The sequence below is a fragment of the Paralichthys olivaceus genome, chromosome 5 (genome assembly GCF_024713975.1).
Source record: "Paralichthys olivaceus isolate ysfri-2021 chromosome 5, ASM2471397v2, whole genome shotgun sequence".
NCBI classification, from domain to species: Eukaryota; Metazoa; Chordata; class Actinopteri; order Pleuronectiformes; family Paralichthyidae; genus Paralichthys; species Paralichthys olivaceus.
This window is the reverse complement of record NC_091097.1, coordinates 23,166,733-23,174,232: the sequence shown is the minus strand read 5'-3', so window position 1 is coordinate 23,174,232 and position 7,500 is coordinate 23,166,733. Positions and strand designations below refer to the sequence as shown.

The window sequence follows — 7,500 nt, the reverse complement described above, 5'->3', positions numbered from 1 at the left end:
TAGAAACAAATCTGATGAATGCTCACTCTCACCTTTCAGTGATGATGTGAGGGTTCCATATTCTTTTTCCTTTGATGAACAGTCTTTCCTGCTCTTTCCAAGAGGTGTCTCCTCTGAAGCAGAAGCAGCAGCAACAGCGCCCTCTGCAAAGAAAAGTCTAAAAAGCTTACAGCACCTGGTATTCCCAGGCGGTCTCCCATCCAAGTACTAACCAGGCCCGACCCTGCTTAGCTTCCGAGATCAGACGAGATCGGGCGTGTTCAGGGTGGTATGGCCGTAAGCGATTAACTCCACCCACAATACCTCCTTTATACATGTGAATCATCACCATCATCAATGGTTCTTCTGTTGCTTTGCAACCATAGCATCTTGATGTGTGGGTGGGTTGGGGGGGTCAATTGTTCCAAAATCAATCTCAAGGTGAAATTTTGTCATATCGTTGCAAGAAAAAAATCATTACAATTTTCAAAAATGACCTTCAGCAATATTGTCAGTGTTTCATATCCAGTTGTTTCCCTGATGCAGAGTAAACTCCCTGCTCTTTCATCGCTCTCTCCAAATAAGACAATTTGAAAATGATATGTTAATAAAACATGAATAAAGTAGTGTTTTGATTAGAAACAAATCTGATGAATGCTCACTCTCACCTTTCAGTGATGATGTGAGGGTTCCATATTCTTTTTCCTTTGATGAACAGTCTTTCCTGCTCTTTCCAAGAGGTGTCTCCTCTGAAGCAGAAGCAGCAGCAACAGCGCCCTCTGCAAAGAAAAGTCTAAAAAGCTTATAGCACCTGGTATTCCCAGGCGGTCTCCCATCCAAGTACTAACCAGGCCCGACCCTGCTTAGCTTCCGAGATCAGACGAGATCGGGCGTGTTCAGGGTGGTATGGCCGTAAGCGATTAACTCCACCCACAATACCTCCTTTATACATGTGAATCATCACCATCATCAATGGTTCTTCTGTTGCTTTGCAACCATAGCATCTTGATGTGTGGGTGGGTTGGGGGGGTCAATTGTTCCAAAATCAATCTCAAGGTGAAATTTTGTCATATCGTTGCAAGAAAAAAATCATTACAATTTTCAAAAATGACCTTCAGCAATATTGTCAGTGTTTCATATCCAGTTGTTTCCCTGATGCAGAGTAAACTCCCTGCTCTTTCATCGCTCTCTCCAAATAAGACAATTTGAAAATGATATGTTAATAAAACATGAATAAAGTAGTGTTTTGATTAGAAACAAATCTGATGAATGCTCACTCTCACCTTTCAGTGATGATGTGAGGGTTCCATATTCTTTTTCCTTTGATGAACAGTCTTTCCTGCTCTTTCCAAGAGGTGTCTCCTCTGAAGCAGAAGCAGCAGCAACAGCGCCCTCTGCAAAGAAAAGTCTAAAAAGCTTACAGCACCTGGTATTCCCAGGCGGTCTCCCATCCAAGTACTAACCAGGCCCGACCCTGCTTAGCTTCCGAGATCAGACGAGATCGGGCGTGTTCAGGGTGGTATGGCCGTAAGCGATTAACTCCACCCACAATACCTCCTTTATACATGTGAATCATCACCATCATCAATGGTTCTTCTGTTGCTTTGCAACCATAGCATCTTGATGTGTGGGTGGGTTGGGGGGGTCAATTGTTCCAAAATCAATCTCAAGGTGAAATTTTGTCATATCGTTGCAAGAAAAAAATCATTACAATTTTCAAAAATGACCTTCAGCAATATTGTCAGTGTTTCATATCCAGTTGTTTCCCTGATGCAGAGTAAACTCCCTGCTCTTTCATCGCTCTCTCCAAATAAGACAATTTGAAAATGATATGTTAATAAAACATGAATAAAGTAGTGTTTTGATTAGAAACAAATCTGATGAATGCTCACTCTCACCTTTCAGTGATGATGTGAGGGTTCCATATTCTTTTTCCTTTGATGAACAGTCTTTCCTGCTCTTTCCAAGAGGTGTCTCCTCTGAAGCAGAAGCAGCAGCAACAGCGCCCTCTGCAAAGAAAAGTCTAAAAAGCTTACAGCACCTGGTATTCCCAGGCGGTCTCCCATCCAAGTACTAACCAGGCCCGACCCTGCTTAGCTTCCGAGATCGGACAAGATCGGGCGTGTTCAGGGTGGTATGGCCGTAAGCGATTAACTCCACCCACAATACCTCCTTTATACATGTGAATCATCACCATCATCAATGGTTCTTCTGTTGCTTTGCAACCATAGCATCTTGATGTGTGGGTGGGTTGGGGGGGTCAATTGTTCCAAAATCAATCTCAAGGTGAAATTTTGTCATATCGTTGCAAGAAAAAAATCATTACAATTTTCAAAAATGACCTTCAGCAATATTGTCAGTGTTTCATATCCAGTTGTTTCCCTGATGCAGAGTAAACTCCCTGCTCTTTCATCGCTCTCTCCAAATAAGACAATTTGAAAATGATATGTTAATAAAACATGAATAAAGTAGTGTTTTGATTAGAAACAAATCTGATGAATGCTCACTCTCACCTTTCAGTGATGATGTGAGGGTTCCATATTCTTTTTCCTTTGATGAACAGTCTTTCCTGCTCTTTCCAAGAGGTGTCTCCTCTGAAGCAGAAGCAGCAGCAACAGCGCCCTCTGCAAAGAAAAGTCTAAAAAGCTTACAGCACCTGGTATTCCCAGGCGGTCTCCCATCCAAGTACTAACCAGGCCCGACCCTGCTTAGCTTCCGAGATCAGACGAGATCGGGCGTGTTCAGGGTGGTATGGCCGTAAGCGATTAACTCCACCCACAATACCTCCTTTATACATGTGAATCATCACCATCATCAATGGTTCTTCTGTTGCTTTGCAACCATAGCATCTTGATGTGTGGGTGGGTTGGGGGGGTCAATTGTTCCAAAATCAATCTCAAGGTGAAATTTTGTCATATCGTTGCAAGAAAAAAATCATTACAATTTTCAAAAATGACCTTCAGCAATATTGTCAGTGTTTCATATCCAGTTGTTTCCCTGATGCAGAGTAAACTCCCTGCTCTTTCATCGCTCTCTCCAAATAAGACAATTTGAAAATGATATGTTAATAAAACATGAATAAAGTAGTGTTTTGATTAGAAACAAATCTGATGAATGCTCACTCTCACCTTTCAGTGATGATGTGAGGGTTCCATATTCTTTTTCCTTTGATGAACAGTCTTTCCTGCTCTTTCCAAGAGGTGTCTCCTCTGAAGCAGAAGCAGCAGCAACAGCGCCCTCTGCAAAGAAAAGTCTAAAAAGCTTATAGCACCTGGTATTCCCAGGCGGTCTCCCATCCAAGTACTAACCAGGCCCGACCCTGCTTAGCTTCCGAGATCAGACGAGATCGGGCGTGTTCAGGGTGGTATGGCCGTAAGCGATTAACTCCACCCACAATACCTCCTTTATACATGTGAATCATCACCATCATCAATGGTTCTTCTGTTGCTTTGCAACCATAGCATCTTGATGTGTGGGTGGGTTGGGGGGGTCAATTGTTCCAAAATCAATCTCAAGGTGAAATTTTGTCATATCGTTGCAAGAAAAAAATCATTACAATTTTCAAAAATGACCTTCAGCAATATTGTCAGTGTTTCATATCCAGTTGTTTCCCTGATGCAGAGTAAACTCCCTGCTCTTTCATCGCTCTCTCCAAATAAGACAATTTGAAAATGATATGTTAATAAAACATGAATAAAGTAGTGTTTTGATTAGAAACAAATCTGATGAATGCTCACTCTCACCTTTCAGTGATGATGTGAGGGTTCCATATTCTTTTTCCTTTGATGAACAGTCTTTCCTGCTCTTTCCAAGAGGTGTCTCCTCTGAAGCAGAAGCAGCAGCAACAGCGCCCTCTGCAAAGAAAAGTCTAAAAAGCTTACAGCACCTGGTATTCCCAGGCGGTCTCCCATCCAAGTACTAACCAGGCCCGACCCTGCTTAGCTTCCGAGATCAGACGAGATCGGGCGTGTTCAGGGTGGTATGGCCGTAAGCGATTAACTCCACCCACAATACCTCCTTTATACATGTGAATCATCACCATCATCAATGGTTCTTCTGTTGCTTTGCAACCATAGCATCTTGATGTGTGGGTGGGTTGGGGGGGTCAATTGTTCCAAAATCAATCTCAAGGTGAAATTTTGTCATATCGTTGCAAGAAAAAAATCATTACAATTTTCAAAAATGACCTTCAGCAATATTGTCAGTGTTTCATATCCAGTTGTTTCCCTGATGCAGAGTAAACTCCCTGCTCTTTCATCGCTCTCTCCAAATAAGACAATTTGAAAATGATATGTTAATAAAACATGAATAAAGTAGTGTTTTGATTAGAAACAAATCTGATGAATGCTCACTCTCACCTTTCAGTGATGATGTGAGGGTTCCATATTCTTTTTCCTTTGATGAACAGTCTTTCCTGCTCTTTCCAAGAGGTGTCTCCTCTGAAGCAGAAGCAGCAGCAACAGCGCCCTCTGCAAAGAAAAGTCTAAAAAGCTTACAGCACCTGGTATTCCCAGGCGGTCTCCCATCCAAGTACTAACCAGGCCCGACCCTGCTTAGCTTCCGAGATCGGACAAGATCGGGCGTGTTCAGGGTGGTATGGCCGTAAGCGATTAACTCCACCCACAATACCTCCTTTATACATGTGAATCATCACCATCATCAATGGTTCTTCTGTTGCTTTGCAACCATAGCATCTTGATGTGTGGGTGGGTTGGGGGGGTCAATTGTTCCAAAATCAATCTCAAGGTGAAATTTTGTCATATCGTTGCAAGAAAAAAATCATTACAATTTTCAAAAATGACCTTCAGCAATATTGTCAGTGTTTCATATCCAGTTGTTTCCCTGATGCAGAGTAAACTCCCTGCTCTTTCATCGCTCTCTCCAAATAAGACAATTTGAAAATGATATGTTAATAAAACATGAATAAAGTAGTGTTTTGATTAGAAACAAATCTGATGAATGCTCACTCTCACCTTTCAGTGATGATGTGAGGGTTCCATATTCTTTTTCCTTTGATGAACAGTCTTTCCTGCTCTTTCCAAGAGGTGTCTCCTCTGAAGCAGAAGCAGCAGCAACAGCGCCCTCTGCAAAGAAAAGTCTAAAAAGCTTACAGCACCTGGTATTCCCAGGCGGTCTCCCATCCAAGTACTAACCAGGCCCGACCCTGCTTAGCTTCCGAGATCAGACGAGATCGGGCGTGTTCAGGGTGGTATGGCCGTAAGCGATTAACTCCACCCACAATACCTCCTTTATACATGTGAATCATCACCATCATCAATGGTTCTTCTGTTGCTTTGCAACCATAGCATCTTGATGTGTGGGTGGGTTGGGGGGGTCAATTGTTCCAAAATCAATCTCAAGGTGAAATTTTGTCATATCGTTGCAAGAAAAAAATCATTACAATTTTCAAAAATGACCTTCAGCAATATTGTCAGTGTTTCATATCCAGTTGTTTCCCTGATGCAGAGTAAACTCCCTGCTCTTTCATCGCTCTCTCCAAATAAGACAATTTGAAAATGATATGTTAATAAAACATGAATAAAGTAGTGTTTTGATTAGAAACAAATCTGATGAATGCTCACTCTCACCTTTCAGTGATGATGTGAGGGTTCTATATTCTTTTTCCTTTGATGAACAGTCTTTCCTGCTCTTTCCAAGAGGTGTCTCCTCTGAAGCAGAAGCAGCAGCAACAGCGCCCTCTGCAAAGAAAAGTCTAAAAAGCTTACAGCACCTGGTATTCCCAGGCGGTCTCCCATCCAAGTACTAACCAGGCCCGACCCTGCTTAGCTTCCGAGATCAGACGAGATCGGGCGTGTTCAGGGTGGTATGGCCGTAAGCGATTAACTCCACCCACAATACCTCCTTTATACATGTGAATCATCACCATCATCAATGGTTCTTCTGTTGCTTTGCAACCATAGCATCTTGATGTGTGGGTGGGTTGGGGGGGTCAATTGTTCCAAAATCAATCTCAAGGTGAAATTTTGTCATATCGTTGCAAGAAAAAAATCATTACAATTTTCAAAAATGACCTTCAGCAATATTGTCAGTGTTTCATATCCAGTTGTTTCCCTGATGCAGAGTAAACTCCCTGCTCTTTCATCGCTCTCTCCAAATAAGACAATTTGAAAATGATATGTTAATAAAACATGAATAAAGTAGTGTTTTGATTAGAAACAAATCTGATGAATGCTCACTCTCACCTTTCAGTGATGATGTGAGGGTTCCATATTCTTTTTCCTTTGATGAACAGTCTTTCCTGCTCTTTCCAAGAGGTGTCTCCTCTGAAGCAGAAGCAGCAGCAACAGCGCCCTCTGCAAAGAAAAGTCTAAAAAGCTTACAGCACCTGGTATTCCCAGGCGGTCTCCCATCCAAGTACTAACCAGGCCCGACCCTGCTTAGCTTCCGAGATCAGACGAGATCGGGCGTGTTCAGGGTGGTATGGCCGTAAGCGATTAACTCCACCCACAATACCTCCTTTATACATGTGAATCATCACCATCATCAATGGTTCTTCTGTTGCTTTGCAACCATAGCATCTTGATGTGTGGGTGGGTTGGGGGGGTCAATTGTTCCAAAATCAATCTCAAGGTGAAATTTTGTCATATCGTTGCAAGAAAAAAATCATTACAATTTTCAAAAATGACCTTCAGCAATATTGTCAGTGTTTCATATCCAGTTGTTTCCCTGATGCAGAGTAAACTCCCTGCTCTTTCATCGCTCTCTCCAAATAAGACAATTTGAAAATGATATGTTAATAAAACATGAATAAAGTAGTGTTTTGATTAGAAACAAATCTGATGAATGCTCACTCTCACCTTTCAGTGATGATGTGAGGGTTCCATATTCTTTTTCCTTTGATGAACAGTCTTTCCTGCTCTTTCCAAGAGGTGTCTCCTCTGAAGCAGAAGCAGCAGCAACAGCGCCCTCTGCAAAGAAAAGTCTAAAAAGCTTACAGCACCTGGTATTCCCAGGCGGTCTCCCATCCAAGTACTAACCAGGCCCGACCCTGCTTAGCTTCCGAGATCAGACGAGATCGGGCGTGTTCAGGGTGGTATGGCCGTAAGCGATTAACTCCACCCACAATACCTCCTTTATACATGTGAATCATCACCATCATCAATGGTTCTTCTGTTGCTTTGCAACCATAGCATCTTGATGTGTGGGTGGGTTGGGGGGGTCAATTGTTCCAAAATCAATCTCAAGGTGAAATTTTGTCATATCGTTGCAAGAAAAAAATCATTACAATTTTCAAAAATGACCTTCAGCAATATTGTCAGTGTTTCATATCCAGTTGTTTCCCTGATGCAGAGTAAACTCCCTGCTCTTTCATCGCTCTCTCCAAATAAGACAATTTGAAAATGATATGTTAATAAAACATGAATAAAGTAGTGTTTTGATTAGAAACAAATCTGATGAATGCTCACTCTCACCTTTCAGTGATGATGTGAGGGTTCCATATTCTTTTTCCTTTGATGAACAGTCTTTCCTGCTCTTTCCAAGAGGTGTCTCCTCTGAAGC

General features: G+C 42.1%; 12 non-coding genes across 12 annotated transcripts; all 12 read right to left on the bottom strand.

Moving 5' to 3' along the window:
* Positions 1 to 163: 163 nt before the first annotated feature.
* Positions 164 to 282, bottom strand: LOC138410122 (5S ribosomal RNA). Its single transcript, XR_011242918.1, has one exon. It is a non-coding gene; the product is annotated as a 5S ribosomal RNA (ribosomal RNA).
* Positions 283 to 778: 496 nt separating this feature from the next.
* On the bottom strand, positions 779 to 897 carry LOC138408587 (5S ribosomal RNA). Its single transcript, XR_011241906.1, has one exon. It is a non-coding gene; the product is annotated as a 5S ribosomal RNA (ribosomal RNA).
* A 496-nt stretch (positions 898 to 1,393) lies between these two features.
* LOC138410121 (5S ribosomal RNA) lies at positions 1,394 to 1,512 on the bottom strand. Its single transcript, XR_011242917.1, has one exon. It is a non-coding gene; the product is annotated as a 5S ribosomal RNA (ribosomal RNA).
* Positions 1,513 to 2,008: 496 nt separating this feature from the next.
* LOC138408466 (5S ribosomal RNA) lies at positions 2,009 to 2,127 on the bottom strand. Its single transcript, XR_011241785.1, has one exon. It is a non-coding gene; the product is annotated as a 5S ribosomal RNA (ribosomal RNA).
* Positions 2,128 to 2,623: 496 nt separating this feature from the next.
* On the bottom strand, positions 2,624 to 2,742 carry LOC138410120 (5S ribosomal RNA). The gene has a single exon (XR_011242916.1). It is a non-coding gene; the product is annotated as a 5S ribosomal RNA (ribosomal RNA).
* Positions 2,743 to 3,238: 496 nt separating this feature from the next.
* Positions 3,239 to 3,357, bottom strand: LOC138408586 (5S ribosomal RNA). Its single transcript, XR_011241905.1, has one exon. It is a non-coding gene; the product is annotated as a 5S ribosomal RNA (ribosomal RNA).
* Positions 3,358 to 3,853: 496 nt separating this feature from the next.
* LOC138410119 (5S ribosomal RNA) lies at positions 3,854 to 3,972 on the bottom strand. Its single transcript, XR_011242915.1, has one exon. It is a non-coding gene; the product is annotated as a 5S ribosomal RNA (ribosomal RNA).
* A 496-nt stretch (positions 3,973 to 4,468) lies between these two features.
* Positions 4,469 to 4,587, bottom strand: LOC138408465 (5S ribosomal RNA). The gene has a single exon (XR_011241784.1). It is a non-coding gene; the product is annotated as a 5S ribosomal RNA (ribosomal RNA).
* A 496-nt stretch (positions 4,588 to 5,083) lies between these two features.
* LOC138410118 (5S ribosomal RNA) lies at positions 5,084 to 5,202 on the bottom strand. Its single transcript, XR_011242914.1, has one exon. It is a non-coding gene; the product is annotated as a 5S ribosomal RNA (ribosomal RNA).
* A 496-nt stretch (positions 5,203 to 5,698) lies between these two features.
* Positions 5,699 to 5,817, bottom strand: LOC138410116 (5S ribosomal RNA). The gene has a single exon (XR_011242912.1). It is a non-coding gene; the product is annotated as a 5S ribosomal RNA (ribosomal RNA).
* A 496-nt stretch (positions 5,818 to 6,313) lies between these two features.
* LOC138410115 (5S ribosomal RNA) lies at positions 6,314 to 6,432 on the bottom strand. The gene has a single exon (XR_011242911.1). It is a non-coding gene; the product is annotated as a 5S ribosomal RNA (ribosomal RNA).
* A 496-nt stretch (positions 6,433 to 6,928) lies between these two features.
* Positions 6,929 to 7,047, bottom strand: LOC138410114 (5S ribosomal RNA). The gene has a single exon (XR_011242910.1). It is a non-coding gene; the product is annotated as a 5S ribosomal RNA (ribosomal RNA).
* Between the last annotated feature and the right edge of the window lie 453 nt (positions 7,048 to 7,500).